This window comes from Triturus cristatus, chromosome 4_2 (assembly GCF_964204655.1).
Source record: "Triturus cristatus chromosome 4_2, aTriCri1.1, whole genome shotgun sequence".
NCBI lineage: Eukaryota > Metazoa > Chordata > Amphibia > Caudata > Salamandridae > Triturus > Triturus cristatus.
Genome location: NC_140586.1, coordinates 956,301,997 through 956,322,178, shown reverse-complemented (window position 1 = coordinate 956,322,178; position 20,182 = coordinate 956,301,997). Strand labels below are relative to the sequence as shown.

The following is a 20,182-nucleotide window of genomic DNA, read 5'->3' as shown; positions in this document are numbered from 1 at the left end:
AAAACTTTACTCTTTACCAATCTGCTGGCAAAACAGTAGACGTACAATTAGGCGAGCAGCCATGCAAATTGCAAATAAACTCAATTATTTATGTGGCTGATGGTTAAATAGAAGAAATTGTTTATTATTTGACCTGGCAAGTAACACAAATATTTCAGTATTTACCTGGCAGCTGGCTAAATAGCAGAATGATGCACTGTACGGCTGGTGGTCTTGTAAATAACTACAAAAGAAACTTCCTTATTTACCTGGTGACTAGCTAAATACTAGACAGAGTGCACAACCAGGCCAGTAGCCATGCAAATAGCAGAGAAACTGCACTATTTACCCGGCTGCAGTCTAAACAGCTTAAATTTTGTGTTATTATACCAGATGCAGATTTCAGTAGGTACTTACACCAGGTAGAACTGCACTCAAGGAGTGCACACAATTGGCATCCGTCTCCTTATGAATATTCAGAAGCTGGTGTATTATTAATTAATTTGCAGGAAAAGGTCACAAATTCTGCACATACTTTTTTATGAATGGAATAGTATTTAGCAAACATACATATGTCATGTTTGGTCATTTCATAAAATACTGAATTGCAGTAAGTTGCAGAACTGACCTGCCTAATTAATATTTGTAAGACAGGTGTCAATGTGTGACCTTTTGCGATCGGCTGTAGTCGCAGAGATGGTGACTTGCAAGGGATGGAACACCATCATCTCTATTACTGCATTCCAAAATGGAAAACATTTCTTTCCAAAGTAGCCTTTCCCCCTTAAAGGAACCAGTGCTGGTTTAAAAAAAAAAAAAGTTTTTCGGTTTTGGAAAACTTCTCCCCCCTGAGACTGGCACCATGATTCCTAAGGGGGAAAGGGTCCTTTTCACATATGCAAATTATTTACCATCCCAAATGTAATACTATGCTATGCCGATTTTAGCCTTAAGCAGGTGTGAATTGAGGCATACCTACGGCCTAGTGGGACTACTCGAAAAGGCAGGTCTTCCACAAGTAGTAAGGGAAAGGTTCTTCTTTGCAGCTGCAGGTCTGTCCATGCTTTAGGAGCAATATAGGAGAAGGGTCGACCTCCGGATTTGGTTTTCCATATGCGTGGGATTTTTGCAAGTAAAGTCCGAACAAGCAGATGTGTCAGAAAGGATTGTGAAAGCTGATGCGATTGTTGACATATGCTGGGCCAGTGTTATGTAGTGCCTTTAAAGTGTGGGGGAATGTTTAGAAGACACCTTGGCTTCTAAGACTTAAGACGTGCTCCTCAGAGGGATGTGGGATGCCAGCATCTTGTGCTGAGCTGGTGGGCCCAACGAAGCAGGACGCGCCGGGAAACTGGATGTGGACAATGGGAACTAGGCATAAGCCGAAACAGCTCTTGACACCAGAGTGTGACCACAATGGGCAGGTTGAGATGGGCACAGGATGCGCTGAGGATCACACAACATACAGCAATAGCAACAAATAACTTATACACCTAAAACAAGCCAGCCCTATTCAGTGCTTAATTTGTAAAACATTAAGTGCCAGGGCCCTCGCCAGGAGGCCACTGCAGCTTACACTATCCATTGCAAGTCGTGGTTGGTGTCTGGGGAAAAATGGCAGGGCAGGGGGGACAACAAACAAATAAACTAAAAAACTTTACCTGAATTGCGTTGCAACGCCGCATCGTCCCTCTTCTGGCTCCACTGCAGGCACAGGCTTCCAGCCTGACAATGTTCTCACAGCATGAGAGCAGCGTTAGGATTGGCCTGGGAGCCCTCTCCCTGGGAGACTGGCAGCCTGTACCTGCTCTCTCCAACGCAGCAATGCAGTTGGGTTGGAGAGAGCTTCAGTGCGCGTGGAGTTTGAGGCCGGCCAAACCATCTTGTGCATTGAAGGCAGTGCCCAACACTCCCCCCTCACTGCCTGTCATCCTGTGGCACCACCCCCAAGACTACAAGGTAGGAGAAAAATTAAACAACATGGTTTATTATCATTTTATTTTTCAGTTTTGCAGCTGCGGGCAGGGGGGTGAAGCCCCTCCACCATAGCGTAAGAACCGCCCCTGTCCATTGCTGCTGCCAATGACAGTACCAACACAACTGCTAACCCTCACACTCTTACAAGTGTGCTATTCAGACTATTCCAGGTCCCCAAAGATCTAAGAATGGCTTGTGTGGCAGTTATTAGTCATTCTTAACGTATATTGAATTTATGACCAGATGTTGTTCTGCTCATTTCTAATTTAGGTACACAGTGCCGCCATGTGGCAGACTGTCATAAGTGCAGGTGCTGACAATTATGCATTGGTGCCCAACACCGGAAATCACTGGCTTAAATTAAGCAGTTGCCCTAATGTGTCCACCACCATAAATTAAGCACACCCACATATACATCTGAAAAGCAGTGTCTTATTTTCCTTTGGTGGTGCCAACATTTCAACAGCTGTGGACCTCCTTTATGCACTTCCCCACAGAATAATAATCTGGGCCACTGAAATTATGTGGCAGTAGATTACCAGATGATGCGGCAGGGCCACGGGCAAAAATATCAGCGTTGCAGAGGCAGCCAAAGAATCAGGGGAGCACGTTCACCCAGAGGTCCACTGAGTCTGGGCCCAGCCGTTGATCTGGATGAAACACAAACCATGCACTGTCTACAGAATGTGTCTCCACTCTGACCGCCTCCCTGACTGCTATAAATTACTGCATTTTAGGTGTCACCTCGTGTTAGCAGCACGAAGCGCTGCCCTCACCATGCGAGGGTCTTTTGTAATCGATTCAAGATGTGCACACGCACGGAGCGACAAAAAAATGCACGCGCATGTGGACAGCCCGACGACATCTTTGTTTACTTTAATTAGCTTCTTTTGCGCGCTCTCGCTTTTGCTTTGGTATCGGTGAAAGTGAGTATCACTTGTTTTAACCTGTATAGGATAGGGTCCCACATTTTGAGACAGTAAAATAGTGGAGTATCACGGTGACAGTGCATCGTAGGGAAACAGCCTTTACCACGAAGCATTTTCTACGCATTACGTTTACAACGATACACTTACCTCGTAAACGTCTTCACAACGCGTAATGCTTCAACGACCATCTTTACCACGCAAGCAACGTCATCACGGAACAACGTCATCCTAATCCGAAAAAATGCATCAGTCCATTTTCAGTGTCGGCGGAGACCTGCGAAAAAGGAAAAAAAAAGAAGAAAGGGGGCTTGGGGGGGGTCTCCCCCCCCCCAAAAAAGAAAAAGCGGAGTAAAGGTAAAATCGAGGTAAGGGCAAAGCGTGGAAAACACATTCCGTTATAACGCATGCGTGGTAAACGCATGCGTTGCAACGGAATGCGTAGTAACGACCTATATTCGCTGACATTCTGAGGCGACGAGCACAGATTGACTGCAGCGCCTTCTGGTTCAGCGAGAACCTGTGAAAATACAAGCACAAGGCCGACATTTTATAAGAAATGTCGGCAAACATTATGCTGTCAAATACTTCGTTTGAAATCCCAGCAGGGCTTCCCTGGCACTTTTTCCTTCCCAAGGCGATAAACTAAGTATAATGAACTGGGTAGTAGTTATTCTTAAGGCTTGTGGGCATGAAGACATTTAAGAGATTTGTGTTTCTAAATTAATGTATAGTACATACAGGGTCTGCTGTTTCACCATAGAATCGCGTTTAGATTCCCGGAGGGGCAACCAGTGCTTGATTTGAGCTTCGTCATTTGCGGCGGGCACTTATTTTACCTCATCGGACATTCTCGAGAGCAATGGGGGGAGGGGACACAAAGAGAAAGAAGGAGAAAGAGATGGACGGAAAACTCGTCACAAACAGAGAAAACAGGAACCTGCAAGCGTGACATGGAGAGGCAGGTACTGTTTGGGGGTGGAAGAACAAACGGCAGACCAAGGCCAAGCACATCCAGTCCATGTGTACTACTAATTCGTGGGGTGGTGCAGTCTCTTCCCACGCCCGCCGTCCACAGGGGTGTTGAATGAAAGCCAAGTTCAAAAAGAAAATTGAAAGGTGCACTCGTTCCGAAGTCAATACAGGCAACGTAAAAAATGATTCCATGATTATTTCCTTTTATTCAATAGGTTTTTTAAAACTGGCACACAGCCAACGCGTTTCGTTCCCGATTCTTTGCCAGAGGGAACTTTGTCAGGGCTCCTATTTGTTCTGTTAGGAAAATACCCATAGGAATGTATATATTACGAAAATCCAATCACATAGGGCGTAAGGTAAGCCTCAATTTGTGGTGAGTACAGTAAGGTATCTCACAATATTGAATGTTAGTCATATGCTCTGTATAGCAATACGATGCACCTCCCTTTCGGTTTGATGCACAGAATTTCTCACGGCTCCAAATTAGCGGACGTGAGAACTTCCTATATGTTGAGTAGCATCAGAAAAAAATCTGTATTCACCAATCAGCAGTACAGTGGCGAATCGATATGTTAGCCGATGCGTGGCAGGATCTGCATGGCATGATAACCGGCAGCAACCATACCTTACTGGAATAATTTTTTACGTTGCCTGTATTGACTTCGGAACGAGTGCACCTTCCAACTTTCTTTTTGAACTGTTTGGGGGTGGAATAAAGAGGTATGAGGTGGATTCAAAACTACATAGCCTTGGTATTCAGCGCGCCAACATTTACTTTTTGCCGCCATGGACTTCTTAGCGATGACTTGGGCACCAACACTTATTCTTTTACACATTAAGCACTGGGAAATCTCCTTTTAGTCTTCCAATGTTGGAATTGAAGATATTTTTAGTTAGTGGCGTCTCGTGTAGCAGTAAAAAAAAAAAGCACAACGACCAGTGTAGCTCTGTAGAAAATCAATAAATAGAGTGAACTGCCAGTGTCTCAAATGCTGGTGACAATAGGCAGAGACTTTCACATGGGGAGGGGTGAAGGTGGGGGGCAGAAAATGCCAATGATGGCAGGGTTGGACTGGGACAGAAAATAGGCCAAGGCACCAACATAAAGGTGTCCCCTATTTCGTGAATTAAACGTCTAAAAAAGTGATCCATGTTTGCAAATTGGGCCAGTTTGAGCTTGTGAGGACACACTGTGTAAGTGTTTTGCAATATATGGAAGACTGCATGGATTTGAACTTGCTGGTATCAATGTGAATATCATGAAATTCAACAGTAAAAACCATAAAACACACAAGCAGCAAAAACCAGCTGACACAATGATCTGTAGGACCTGCCCATTGGGCGCTGCCTGATTGCCCTACAGGCCAGCCTGGCCATGATTGTTAGTCTAACACTGAAAGTACGGCATGCGGGGGTGCATGCGGCCCTCCTGACCTTTACAAGCGCCCATGTGGGCAGCAGCAGCCCCCCCCCCCCACCTTGACAACAATGCTATTAGTGATTACATCCAAGCACAGGAGATGGTTTTGTACAGCATGCATCCTAAAGTCATGTATTTCAGGGTCCTCTTATATGTGACAATGAAGACCAGCATTGAAAATGCAATAGGTCTCGCCTTTCATTAAGTTAAAGCCATTTGCTTTGCTAATGGTATTGTATAGCAAAGCAAATGGCTTTAACTTACTGAAAGGCGAGACCTATTGCATTTTTAATGCTTGTTTGTATTAACTTTGTATATTATGTTGATTAGAGGACCACTTCTTGTAGCAATCATTTTACCAAGACGTCTGTGCTCATATGTGAGGGAGATAACTAGAGAGGGAAGTGAGACAGATAGGTGAGGTGGTTAGAGAGAGAGAGCTGAGGTAGTGAAGAGAAGGAGAGCCAGAGAGGTGAGGCAAAGAGAAAGATGAGGGTGAGATAAAGGTGAAGCAGGTGGAGAGACAGAGGAAAGTCAGATGAAGAGAGCAGTGAGGTGCAGGGAGGGGGTTTAGAGGGACATATGTAGCAGCAGACAGAGAGTAGAGTAGAGTAGTAGAGAGCGAGGTGAAGTCATGAAGGAGGTAGAGAGAGGTATATTGAGAAAGAAGAGTTCTCAGAAAGAGAGGGGTCTAGGGCCATGAACATATAGAGATGGGTAAATGAGGGGGTGAGGCAGAAGAGAGTGAAATGACTCATTTCCCGCCGCTGCCTGAGAGTGTGAGGGTGAAGGTGGGGCAGACGAGAGTGAAATGACTCATTTCCCGCCGCTGCCTGAGAGTGAGGGGGAAGGTGGGGCAGACGAGAGTGAAATGACTCATTTCCCGCCGCTGCCGGAGAGTGTGAGGGTGAAGGTGGGGCAGACGAGAGTGAAATGACTCATTTCCCGCCGCTGCCTGAGAGTGTGAGGGTGAAGGTGGGGCAGACGAGAGTGAAATGACTCATTTCCCGCCGCTGCCTGAGAGTGTGAGGGGGAAGGTGGGGCAGACGAGAGTGAAATGACTCATTTCCTGCCGCTGCCTGAGAGTGTGAGGGTGAAGGTTGGGCAGACGAGAGTGAAATGACTCATTTCCCGCCGCTGCCTGAGAGTGTGAGGGTGAAGGTGGGGCAGACCAGAGTGAAATGGCTCATTTCCCGCCGCTGCCTGAGAGTGTGAGGGTGAAGGTGGGGCAGACGAGAGTGAAATGACTCATTTCCCGCCGCTGCCTGAGAGTGTGAGGGTGAAGGTGGGGCAGACGAGAGTGAAATGACTCATTTCCCGCCGCTGCCTGAGAGTGTGAGGGGGAAGGTGGGGCAGACGAGGTTCGCGCGCTATGTTTCTTTTACGCGTGTCCCGCTGTCTTTAAAAAAAACACTTTTTATGGTCGCCTTATTATAGCAGGAATTTGGGATTTCCCAATTATTTTCCCAGGGCCCTTTGGAAGAGGGGGAGGGGGGGGGGGGCCGGGCCAATTGCCAGCTGTAGTCTCCCTTAAAACATCTCTGGACACAATGTCAAAAACTGGAAGAGACGAGTCCCTGTTCTGCCTCTTCCTCCTGAGTGAAAGCAGGAGCTGGAGAAGGAAACCCTCTGATAACAGGACATGTCTGTCGGGCGGAAACCTCTGCATCTAAAGAAGCCAAGATGATCCCAGTTTTCTGGTTATGAATGTCCCTCCCCAGCAGAGCGGCATCTGTGGCTCCTCTGAGTTTGCAAATCAGACTGTGGAGCAGACGGTCCCACCAGCACGGCCAGCTCTGCCCACTCGGGGGGCAAATGTGTAACATTAGAAGCAGAAACAAACCTGATAAAACAAACCGATCACGCGCACTCGGCCCAACGCGTCAAGATAACACTAACAAGAAGCTGCGCAATAAATGAGATACAGAGAGAAAAAGGGAAGTCGTAGAAGGCTTACCAGCTGCCTCTCCGAAGGGTCTGCCTGATGTGATGCTGACAGAGCTCCTTATATACCCGCTCACGAGGACGCCTCGCTTACTTTCACTTTCACTTTCGGAAGGACCTTTCAGTGCCGACCTAAGTTATCTGTCCAAATGTCGTGTGAGTGAAAGTAATGAAACTGCAAAGCCAGCGTGAAACATGCCTGATGCACATTTCAGCTGTGAATAATTTACCAGTTTATGACAGGACTTTAACAATATTGTGGTAAATACGGGAAAACGGCGGTTTGTCTACAAAGGGGGTTAATTTTTACCAGGATCAGGTTCTCCTCTATTACATACTCAGTGTCCGCACAAGATCAGACCTGAAGCAGCCTTCCAGGAATCAGCACTCCATTTGAGACGACATCAGTGACGTCATTTAACATATCACGACTGACGCCATATGTGAGGTCATATGACGGGCATGACGGGGACACACGTTATGGTTAGTTTAACCTTACCAAAATCACAGCATTTCAGCGCTTTCCAGGTTTTGTTTTGTAACTATGGCTTCTCCTTAACTGTGCGTCACTCAGAGCTTTTTAAAGTTTTTGTAAACGTGATAAAGTCCGACCACAACTTCATTTGAACCTTTGTTTTATTTTTATGCATGGCATGCAGGCGTGCCACCCTTCACTAAGTGTCTGGACCAGTGCACCTGGCATCCCTATCCTGACCTTTGATTTTTGGACCTGGCATCCGGCTAATTTAGTGTGTGTGCGCACGCCTGTGCATGTTTCTGAAATGAGCAGGCGCTGGATTTGTACTGAGACCTGGTGCAGTGCACTAAGCGTGCCCTCATTGACTGAGTGTGGATTCCTGTCCCGGTAATGTGTTTAGCACATACAGCAGGGTGGCAGCATACCGTGTTGTAATCAAGTGTGCCCTCATTGACTGAGAGTGGATTCCTGTCCCGGTCATGTGTTTAGCACGTGCAGTGGTTGTGGCAGCGTACCGTGTTGTCACCAAGCGTGCCCTCATTGACTGAAAGTGGACTCCTGTCCCGCTCATGTGTTTAGCACATACAGCTGTGGTGGCAGCGTACCGTGTTGTATCCAAGCGTGCCCTCATTGACTGAGAGTGCACTCCTATCCCAGTCATGTGTTTAGCACATACCGTGGGGTGGCAGCGTACCGTGTTGTATTTAAGCGTACCCTCATTGACTGAGAGTGGACTCCTATCCCAGACTCACTCGACGCTTCCCAGCTGAGTGGTCGCTCCCTTTGGCTCCGGTATCGTTGTGTAACGCTTCTTGCTGGAAACTGTGTGAAATTAATTGCCTGCTGTGCGCTTTGTATGCCGCTTTGCATATTTCATTATTAAGATTGCCAGCGCGACTTTCCTGCTCTTTTAGTGTATTCCCCCAAGCGCCCTCCATTTTGTTGTTGTTGTCCTCCTACTTAGCCCGCCCCGCCTCCCAGCTGAGCCGCCCTCGCCCCTCCCCCCACCCTCCTTATATGACAACCGTTCCCGCGCGCAGCGTTCACGCGCAGCGACCGCGCCCAATCCGCACCGAAGGTGCGCCAAAGGTAAGCCCGTCTACGCCCGTCCGCGCCTGGACCGCGCCCAGCACCAGACCCCCTGGCCCTTGTACCCCCCACCCCTCCCGCATCACTTACGATGCCGCCTCCCTCCTAGCCCTTAACCCCGGTCGCGCCCCCAACTGCGTCCAAGCCGCTCCTGGACACACTCATGGACCTTTCTCCTGCTACTCCTGCAAATTCAGCGGCACCGACAACATCTCCGCTACGACCACACCACAAATTCCCGACCCCAACCACCTACAATGCATCCTTCTCAACACCCGATCGATCCACAGGCACGCCATTGACCTTTGGAATCTACTAGACACCATCTCTCCGGACGTCGCCTTCCTAACAGAAACATGGATGAACGCTTCCTCCGCACCAGACATCACCATTGCCATCCCTGAAGAATATAAGATCACACGCAAGGACCGTACCAGCCACACAGGAGGAGGAATCGCCATCGTCCACAAGAAATCTATCCGCATCTCAACCAGCTCTGACGCCAACCTCGCCAACTCCGAACACCTTCACTTCCAGATCCACATCGACCCCAAGACCACACTCAGAGGCACCCTCCTCTACAGACCACCAGGACCCCGCGCAAAATTCAGTGAAGACATCACGGACTTCATCACTCCACACGCGCTCCCCTCCAAAGACTACATCCTTCTGGGAGACCTCAACTTTCACCAACGACCGCAACTCCACCACCCTGCTGGACAACCTCGCCAACCTCGGACTTAAACAACTAGTCACTTCCCCCACCCACATCGCAGGGCACACACTCGACCCCATCTTCACCTCCAGCAACCATGTCTCCTTCAGCCACACTACGGATCTCCTCTGGACTGACCACAGCTGCGTTCACTTCACCTACAACAAGCCAAAACCCACCAACCACCTCCAACCAACTCTGCAAAGAAACTGGAACAAAATCACCATCGACCAGATCTCCTCATCGCTCCTTCTAAACACCCCAGCCCACTCTTCTAACCCAAACCAAGCCGCCGCCAACTTCACCCTTTGGTTATCCAACACCGCCGACACCTTAGCACCACTGAAAAAACGACAAATCAAACTTGGCAGCAAGAAGGCCTCATGGTTCAACGATGATCTTAAGAAATCCAAGAAACTCTGCAGCTCCCTCGAAAAGGCCTGGAAAAAAGACCCAACCACTAGCACCAAGGACGCCTTCAAAAACGCCACCCGCACACACCACCAATTAATCCGAAAGGCCAAGAAAACAGCATTCAAGGATCGACTTGACAACAGCGCCCACAACAGCAAGGAACTTTTCAACATCGTCAAGGAGTTTACCAATCCCTCGGCCAACTCCAACGACATCACCCCCTCTCAAACCCTCTGCGACTCCCTAGCCTCATTCTTCCACAACAAAATTGCAGACATCCACAACAGCTTCGACAACCAACCCGGAGACCAACCCACCGAACCATATGCCGAACATTCTCCCCCCTTGAACACCCTTAACGACTGGAACCCAATCTCCACTGAGGACACCATCCGCCTGATGAACTCCATCCACTCAGGATCCCCCACAGACCCATGTCCTCACCACATATTCAACAAAGCAGACTCCGTCATAGCACCACACCTCCGAGACGTCATCAACTGCTCCTTCAACTCCGCCACCTTCCCGGAAAAATGGAAACACGCTGAACTCACCGCCCTTCTGAAAAAACCTACAGCGGACCCCACCGAACTCAAAAATTACCGCCCCATTTCGCTCCTTCCATTCCCGGCCAAAGTAATCGAGAAAGCTGTCAACAACCAGCTCGCCGCTTTTCTCGAAGCCAACAAATCCCTCGACTCCTCACAGTCCGGCTTCCGAGCAAAACACAGCACTGAGACCGCCCTCATCGCAGCAACAGACGACATTCGAACTCTACTGGACAATGGAGACACAGTCGCCCTCATCCTCCTCGACCTCTCTGCAGCCTTCGACACAGTCTGCCACAGCACCCTTTTACAACGCCTCAGAAATATCGGAATACAAGGAAAAGCACTTGAATGGATCACCTCGTTCCTCACCGGTAGAACCCAGAGAGTCCGCCTTCCACCATTCAAGTCCGAGGCCACTGAAGTCATCTGTGGCGTACCACAAGGATCCTCACTCAGTCCCACCCTCTTCAACGTATACATGAGTCCCCTCGCGACCATCGCCCGCCAACACAACCTCAACATCATCTCCTACGCGGATGACACTCAACTGATCCTTTCTCTCACCAATGACCCCAGCACCGCCAAAACTAACCTACACGAAGGAATGAAAGAAGTTGCCGAATGGATGAAACACAGCCGTCTGAAACTGAACTCAGATAAAACAGAAGTCCTCATCTTAGGTACTTCCCCCTCTGCTTGGGACAACTCCTGGTGGCCGGAAGCTCTTGGAAAAGCACCCATCCCGACAGACCACGCACTGAACCTAGGCGTTATCCTGGATTCTTCACTCTCAATGTACAGACAAGTCAACGCCGTATCCTCATCCTGCTTCAACATTCTTCGCATGCTCAAAAAAACATTTCGCTGGATCCCCACCGAAACCAGAAAAACAGTCACCCATGCTCTGGTCACGAGCCGACTGGACTACGGAAACACCCTCTACGCAGGTACTAACGCTAAACTCCAGAAGAAACTCCAACGAATCCAAAACGCCTCAGCCAGGATCATATTAGACATCCCGCGCAACTAACACATCTCTGGTCACCTGAAAGACCTCCACTGGCTACCCGTCAATAAGAGGATCACTTTCCGACTGCTAACCCACGCACACAAATCACTCTACGACATCGGACTAGAATGCCTCAACTCACGACTGTCCTTCTACACCCCCTCCCGCCAACTACGTTCTTCCAGCCAAGCCCTCGCCACTGTACCTCGCATCAACAAGACCACAATGGGAGGCAGATCCTTCTCATACCTGGCTGCTAAAACATGGAACTCACTCCCCACTTACCTTCGCCTTACCCAGAACCACCTAGCATTCAGAAAGCAACTTAAAACGTGGATATTTGACAAGTAATCCTCCTCCCCTCCCTAAGCGCCTTGAGACCCTCCGGGTATGTAGTGCGCTATATAAATTCTTTGACTTGACTTGACAGTCATGTGTTTAGCACATACATCAGGGGTGACAGCGTACTGTGTTGTAACCAAGCGTGACCTCATTGACTGAGCGTGAACTCCTGTCCCAGTCATGTGTTTAGCACATACAGCGGGTGGCAGCGTACCATGTTGTAACCAAGTGGGCCCTCATTAACTGAGAGTGGACTCCTGTACAAGTCATGTGTTTAGCACATACAGCGGGGTGCCATCGTACCGTGTTGTATTCATGAGTACCCTCATTCACTGAGAGTGGACTCCTGTGCCAGTCATGTGTTTAGCACATACAGCGGGGTGGCAGCGTACCGTGTTGTAACCAAGCGTGAGCTCATTTACTGAGAGTGGACTCCTGTCCCAGTCATGTGTTTAGCACATACATCTGTGGTGGCAGCATACCGTGTTGTAATCAAGTGTGCCCTCATTGACTGAGAGTGGATTCCTGTCCTGGTCATGTGTTTAGCACATGCAGTGGTTGTGGCAGCGTACCGTGTTGTTACCAAGCATGCCCTCATTGACTGAGAGTGGACTCCTGTCCCAGTCATGTGTTTAGCACATACAGCGGGGTGGCAGCCTACCGTGTTGTATTTAAGCGTACCCTCATTGACTGAGAGTGGACTCCTATCCCAGTCATATGTTTAGCACATACAGCGGGAGGCAGCATACCGCGTTGTACCCAAGCGTGCCCTCATTGACTAAGAGTGGACTCTTGTCCCAGTCATGTGTTTAGCACATAGGGCAGGGGTGGCAGCGTACCGTGTTGTAACCAAACGTGCCCTCATTGACTGAGAGTGGATTCCTATCCCGGTAATGTGTTTCGCACATACAGCAGGTTGGCAGCTTACCGTGTTGTAACCAAGCGTGCCCTCACTGACTGAGAGTGAACTCCTGTCCCAGTCATGTGTTTAGCACATACAGCAGGGGTGACAGCGTACTGTGTTGTAACCAACCGTGCCCTCATTGACTGAGAGAGGATTCCTGTCCCGGTCATGTGTATAGCACTTACAGCTGTGGTGGTAGCGTACCGTGTTGTAACCAAGCGTGCCCTCATTGACTGAGAGTGGACTCCTGGCCCAGTCATGTGTTTAGCACATACAGCTGTGGTGGCAGCGTACCGTGTTGTAACCAAGCGCGCCCTCATTGACTGAGAGTGGACTCCTGTCCCGGTCATGTGTTTAGCACATACAGCGGGGATGGCAGTGTACTGTGTTGTAGCCAAGTGTGCCCTCATTGACTGAGAGTGGACTCCTGTCCCGCTCATGTGTTTTAGCACATACAGTTGTGGTGGCAGCGTAAAGGGTTCTCACCAAGCGTGCCCTCATTGACTGAGAGTGGACTCCTGTCCCGCTCGTGTGTTTAGCACATTCAGTGGTGGTGGCAGCGTAAAGGGTTCTCACCAAGCGTGCCCTCATTGACTAAGAGTGGACTCCTGTCCCAGTCATGTGTTTAGCACATACAGCGGGGATGGCAGTGTACTGTGTTGTAGCCAAGCGTGCCCTCATTGACTGAGAGTGGACTCCTGTCCCGGTCATGTGTTTAGCACATACAGCGGGGATGGCAGTGTACTGTGTTGTAGCCAAGCGTGCCCTCATTGACTGAGAGTGGACTCCTGTCCCGCTCATGTGTTTAGCACATACAGTTGTGGTGGCAGCGTAAAGGGTTCTCACCAAGCATGCCCTCATTGACTGAGAGTGGACTCATGTCCCAGTCATGTGTTTCGCACATTCATCGGGGATGGCAGCGTACCGTGTTGTAACCAAGTGTACACTCATTGACTGAGAGTGGATTCCTGTCCCGGTCATGTGTTTAGCACATACAGCGGTGGTGGCAGCGTACCGTGTTGTAACCAAGCGTGTCCTCATTGACTGAAAGTGGACTCCTGTCCCGGTCATGTGTTTAGCACATACAGCAGGTTGGTAGCTTACCGTGTTGTAACCAAGCGTGCCCTCATTGACTGAGAGAGGACTCCTGACCCAGTCATGTGTTTAAACATACAGCAGGGGTGACAGCGTACCGTGTTGTAACCAAGCATGCCCTTATTCACTGAGAGTGGACTCCTGTCCTGGTCATGTGTTTAGCACATACAGCGGGGTGGCAGCGTACTGTGTTGTAACCAAGCGTGCCCTCATTGACTGACAGAGTAGACTCCTGTCCTAGTCATGTGTTTAGCACATACAGCAGGGTGACAGCGTACCGTGTTCCAACCAAGCGTGACCTCATTGACTGAGAGTGAACTCCTGTCCCAGTCATGTGTTTAGCACATACAGCAGGTGGCAGCGTACCGTGTTGTTACCAAGCATGCCCTCATTGACTGAGAGTGGACTCCTGTCCCAGTCATGTGTTTAGCACATACAGCGGGGTGGCAGCCTACCGTGTTGTATTTAAGCGTACCCTCATTGACTGAGAGTGGACTCCTATCCCAGTCATATGTTTAGCACATACAGCGGGAGGCAGCATACCGCGTTGTACCCAAGCGTGCCCTCATTGACTAAGAGTGGACTTTTGTCCCAGTCATGTGTTTAGCACATAGAGCAGGGGTGGCAGCGTACCGTGTTGTAACCAAGCGTGCCCTCATTGACTGAGAGTGGACTCCCAGCGCAGTCATGTGGTTAGCACATACAGCTGTGGTGGCAGCGTACCGTGTTGTAACCAAACGTGCCCTCATTGACTAAGAGTGGACTCCTGTCCCAGTCATGTGTTTAGCACATACAGTTGTGGTGGCAGCGTAAAGGGTTGTCACCAAGCGTGCCCTCATTGACTGAGAGTGGACTCCTGTCCCGCTCATGTGTTTAGCACATACAGTTGTGGTGGCAGCGTAAAGGGTTCTCACCAAGTGTGCCCTCATTGACTGAGAGTGGACTCATGTCCCAGTCATGTGTTTAGCACATACATCGGGGATGGCAGCGTACCGTGTTGTAACCAAGCGTACACTCATTGACTGAGAGTGAACTCCTGGCCCAGTCATGTGTTTAGCACATACAGAGGGGTGGCATCGTACCATGTTTGAACCAAGCGTGCCCTCATTGACTGATAGTGGACTCCTGTCCCGGTCATGTGTTTAGCACATACAGCGGGGATGGCAGTGTACTGTGTTGTAGCCAAGCGTGCCCTCATTGACTGAGAGTGGACTCCTGTCCCGCTCATGTGTTTAGTACATACAGTTGTGGTGGCAGCGTAAAGGGTTCTCACCAAGCGTGCCCTCATTGACTGAGAGTGGACTCCTGTCACAGTCGTGTGTTTAGCACATTCAGTGGTGGTGGTAGTGTAAAGGGTTCTCACCAACCGTGCCCTCATTGACTAAGAGTGTACTCCTGTCCCAGTCATGTGTTTAGCACATACAGTTGTGGTGGCAGCGTAAAGGGTTCTCACCAAGCGTGCCCTCATTGACTGAGAGTGGACTCATGTCCCAGTCATGTGTTTAGCACATACATCGGGGATGGCAGCGTACCGTGTTGTAACCAAGCGTACACTCATTGACTAAGAGTGGACTCCTGGCCCAGTCATGTGTTTAGCACATACAGAGGGGTGGCAGCGTACCATGTTTGAACCAAGCATTCCCTCATTGACTGAGAGTTTATTCCTGTGCCGGTCATGTGTTTAGCACATACAGCAGGGGTGACAGCGTACCGTGTTGTAACCAAGCGTGACCTCATTGACTGAGAGTGAACTCCTGTCCTAGTCATGTGTTTAGCACATACAGCAGGGGTGACAGCGTACCGTGTTGTAACCAAGCGTGACCTCATTGACTGAGAGTGAACTCCTGTCCCAGTCATGTGTTTAGCACATACAGCAGGTGGCAGCGTACCGTGTTGGTACCAAGCGTGCCCTCATTGACTGAGAGTGGATTCCTGTCCCGGTCATGTGTTTAGCACATGCAGTGGTTGTGGCAGCATACCGTGTTGTCACCAAGCGTGCCCTCATTGACTGAGAGTGGATTCCTGTCCCGGTCATGTGATTAGCACATATAGCAAGTTGGCAGTTTACCGTGTTGTAACCCACCGTGCTCTCATTGACTGAGAGTGGACTGCTGTCCCAGTCATGTGTTTAGCACAGACAGCGGGGTGGCAGCGTACTGTGTTGTAACCAAGCGTGCCCTCATTGACTGAGAGTGGACTCCTGTCCCAGTCATGTGTTTAGCACATACATCGGGTGACAGTGTACCGTGTTGTATTCAAGCGTGCCCTTATTGACTGAAAGTGGATTCCTGTCCCAGTCATGTGTTTAGCACATACTTCTGTAGTGGCAGCGTACTGTGTTGTAACCAAGCGTGCCCTCATTGACTGAGAGTAGACTCCTGGCCCAGTCATGTGTTTAGCACATACAGCTGTGGTGGCAGCGTACCGTGTTGTCACAAAGCATGCCCTCATTGACTGAGAGTGGATTCCTGTCCCGGTCATGTGTTTAGCACATACAGCAGGTTGGCAGCTTACCGTGTTGTAACCAAGCGTGCCCTCATTGACTGAGAGTGGACTCCTGGCCCAGTCATGTGTTTAAACATACAGCAGGGGTGACAGCGTACCGTGTTCTAACCAAGCGTGACCTCATTGACTGAGAGTGAATTCCTGTCCCAGTCATGTGTTTAGCACATACAGCAGGTAGCAGCATACCGTGTTATTACCAAGCATGCCATCATTGACTGAGAGTGGACTCCTGTCCCAGTCATGTGTTTAGCACATACAGCGAGGTGGCAGCGTACCGTGTTGTATTTAAGCGTACCCTCATTGACTGAGAGTGGACTCCTATCCCAGTCATGTGTTTAGCACATACAGCGGGAGGCAGCATACCGTGTTGTAACCAAGCGTGCCCTCATTGACTAAGAGTGGTCTCCTGTCCCAGTCATGTGTTTAGCACATACAGCGGGAGGCAGCATACCGTGTTGTAACCAAGCGTGCCCTCATTGACTAAGAGTGGTCTCCTGTCCCAGTCATGTGTTTAGCACATAGAGCAGGGGTGGCAGCGTACCGTGTTGTAACCAAGCATGCCCTCATTGACTGAGAGTGGACTCCTGTCCCGCTCATGTGTTTAGCACATACAGTTGTGGTGGCAGCGTAAAGGGTTCTCACCAAGCGTGCCCTCATTGACTGAGAGTGGACTCCTGTCAGTTGTTTGTTTAGCACATTCAGTGGTGGTGGTAGCGTAAAGGGTTCTCACCAAGCGTGCCTTCATTGACTGAGAGTGGACTCCTGGCCCAGTCATGTGTTTAGCACATACAGTGGGGTGACAGCGTACCATGTTTGAACCAAGCATTCCCTCATTGACTGAGAGTTTACTCCTGCTCTAGTCATGTGTTTAGCACATACATCAGGGGTGACAGCGTACCGTGTTGTAACCAAGCGTGACCTCATTGACTGAGAGTGAACTGCTGTCCCACTCATGTGTTTAGCACATACAGCTGGTGGCAGCGTACCGTGTTGTAACCAAGCGGGCCCTCATTAACTGAGAGTGGACTCTTGTACAAGTCATGTGTTTAGCACATACAGCGGGGTGCCAGCGCACCGTGTTGTATTCATGCGTACCCTCATTCACTGAGAGTGGATTCCTGTCCCGGTCATGTGATTAGCACATACATCGGGGTGACAGTGTACCGTGTTGTATTCAAGCGTGCCCTCATTGACTGAAAGTGGATTCCTGTCCCAGTCATGTGTTTAGCACATACATCTGTGGTGGCAGCGTACCGTGTTGTAACCAAGTGTGCCCTCATTGACTGAGAGTGGATTCCTGTCCCGGTCATGTGTTTAGCACATGCAGTGGTTGTGGCAGCGTACCGTGTTGTCACCAAGCATGACCTCATTGACTGAGAGTGGATTCCTGTCCCGGTCATGTGTTTAGCACATACAGCAGGTTGGTAGCTTACCGTGTTGTAACCAAGCGTGCCCTCATTGACTGAGAGAGGACTCCTGGCCCTGTCATGTGTTTAAACATACAGCAGGGGTGACAGCGTACCGTGTTGTAACCAAGCATGCCCTCATTCACTGAGAGTGGACTCCTGTCCTGGTCATGTGTTTAGCACATACAGCGGGGTGGCAGCGTACTGTGTGTAACCAAGCGCGCCCTCATTGACTGAGAGTGGACTCCTGTCCTGGTCATGTGTTCAGCACATACAGCAGGGTGGCAGCGTACCGTGTTGTAACCAAGGCTGTCCTCATTGACTGAGAGTGGACTCCTGGCCCAGTCATGTGTTTAGCACATACAGCTGTGGTGGCAGCGTACCGTGTTGAAACCAAGCGTGCCCTCTTTGACTGAGAGTGGATTCCTGTCCCGTTCATGTGTTTAGCACATACAGCTGTGGTGGCAGCGTACCGTGTTGTAACCAAGCGTGCCCTCATTGACTGATAGTGGACTCCTGTCCCGGTCATGTGTTTAGCACATACAGCAGGGATGACAGTGTACTGTGTTGTAGCCAAGCGTGCCCTCATTGACTGAGAGTGGACTCCTGTCCCGCTCATGTGTTTAGCACATACAGTTGTAGTGGCAGCGTAAAGGGTTCTCACCAAGCGTGCCCTCATTGACTGAGAGTGGACTCTTGTCACAGTCGTGTGTTTAGCACATTCAGTGGTGGTGGTAGTGTAAAGGGTTCTCACCAAGCGTGCCCTCATTGACTAAGAGTGGACTCCTGTCCCAGTCATGTGTTTAGCACATACATTGGGGATGGCAGCGTACCGTGTTGTAACACAGCGTGCCCTCATTGACATAGAGTGGACTCCTGGCCCAGTCATGTGTTTAGCACATACAGAGGGGTGGCAGCATACCATGTTTTAACCAAGCATTCCCTCATTGACTGAGAGTTTACTCCTGTCCCGGTCATGTGTTTAGCACATACAGCAGGGGTGACAGTGTACTGTGTTGTAACCAAGCGTGGCCTCATTGACTGAGAGTCGACTCCTGGCCAAGTCAGGTGTTTAGCACATACAGCAGGGGTGACAGCGTACCGTGTTTTAACTAAGTGTGCCCTCATAGACTGAGAGTGGACTCCTGGCCCAGTCATTTGTTTTGCACATACAGAGGGGATGGCAGCGTACCGTGTTGTAACCAAGCGTACCCTCACTGACTGAGAGTAGACTCCTGGCCCAGTCATGTGTTTAGCACATACAAAGGGGTGGCAGCGTACAATGTTTTAATCAAGCATACTCTCATTGACTGAGAGTGGACTCCTGTCCCGGTCATGTGTTTATTTCATACAGCAGGGGCGACAGCTTTCCGTGTTGTAACTAAGCGTGTCCTCATTTACTGAGAGTGGACTCCTGAACCAGTCATGTGTTTAGCACATACAGCGGGATGGCAGCGTACCGTGTTGTAACCAAGCATGCCCTCATTGACTAAGAGTCGACTCCTGGCCCACTCATTTGTTTAGCACATACAGAGGGGTGGCAGCGTACCATGTTTTAACCAAGCATACTCTGATTGACTGTGAGTGGACTCCTGGCACAGTCATGTGTTTAGCACATACAGCGGGGTGGCAGCATACCATGTTGTAACCAAGCGTGCCCTCATTGACTGAGATTGGACTCCTGTCCCGGTCATGTGTTTAGCACATAGAGCAGGGGTGGGGGCAGCGTACTGTGTAGTAACCAGGCGTGCCCTCTTTGACTGAGAGAGGACTCCTGTCCCGGTCATGTGTTTAGCACATACAGCTGTGGTGGCAGCGTACCGTGTTGTAACTAAGAGTGTCCTCATTGACTGAGGCTGGAGTCCTGTCCCGGTCATGTGTTTAGCACATACAGAGGTGGTGGCAGTGTAAAGGGCTCCCACCAAGCATGTCCCCATCGACTGAGACTGGACTCCCAGCCAAAGTCATGTGTTTAGCACATACAGCGGGGTGGGCAGCGTACCGCGTTGTAACCAAGCGTGCCCTCTTTGTCTGAGAGTCCACTCCTGGCCCAGTCATGTGTTTAGCACATATAGCAGGGGTGACAGCGTACCATGTTGTAACCAAGCGTTCCCTCATTGACTGAGAGTGGACTACTGGCCCAGTCATGTGTTTAAACATACAGCAGGGGTGACAGCGTACCGTGTTGTAACCAGGCGTGCCCTCATTGACTGAGAGTGGACTCCTGGCCCAGTCATGTGTTTAGCACATACAGCAGGGGTGACAGCGTACCGTGTTGTAACTAAGCATGCCCTCATTGACTGAGAGTGGACACCAGGCCCAGTCATGTGTTTAGCACATACAACGGGGTGGCAGCATACTGTGTTGTAACAAAGCATGCCCTTATTGACTGAGAGTGGATTTCTGTCCCAGTTATGTGTTTAGCACGTCAAACAACGTTTACCACAAAT

The 20,182-nt window shown here is 49.8% G+C and overlaps 1 protein-coding gene across 1 annotated transcript in view; it reads right to left on the bottom strand.

Annotated features, from left to right (window-relative positions):
- The window catches only part of LOC146839098 (uncharacterized), a 91,952-nt gene extending 84,595 nt beyond the window's left edge, over positions 1-7,357 (bottom strand). Inside the window, exon 1 of the mRNA XM_085603123.1 lies at positions 7,238-7,357. The gene's annotated coding sequence lies outside the window, so the exon portion shown is untranslated. The remainder of the gene's footprint in view (positions 1-7,237) is intronic.
- Between the last annotated feature and the right edge of the window lie 12,825 nt (positions 7,358-20,182).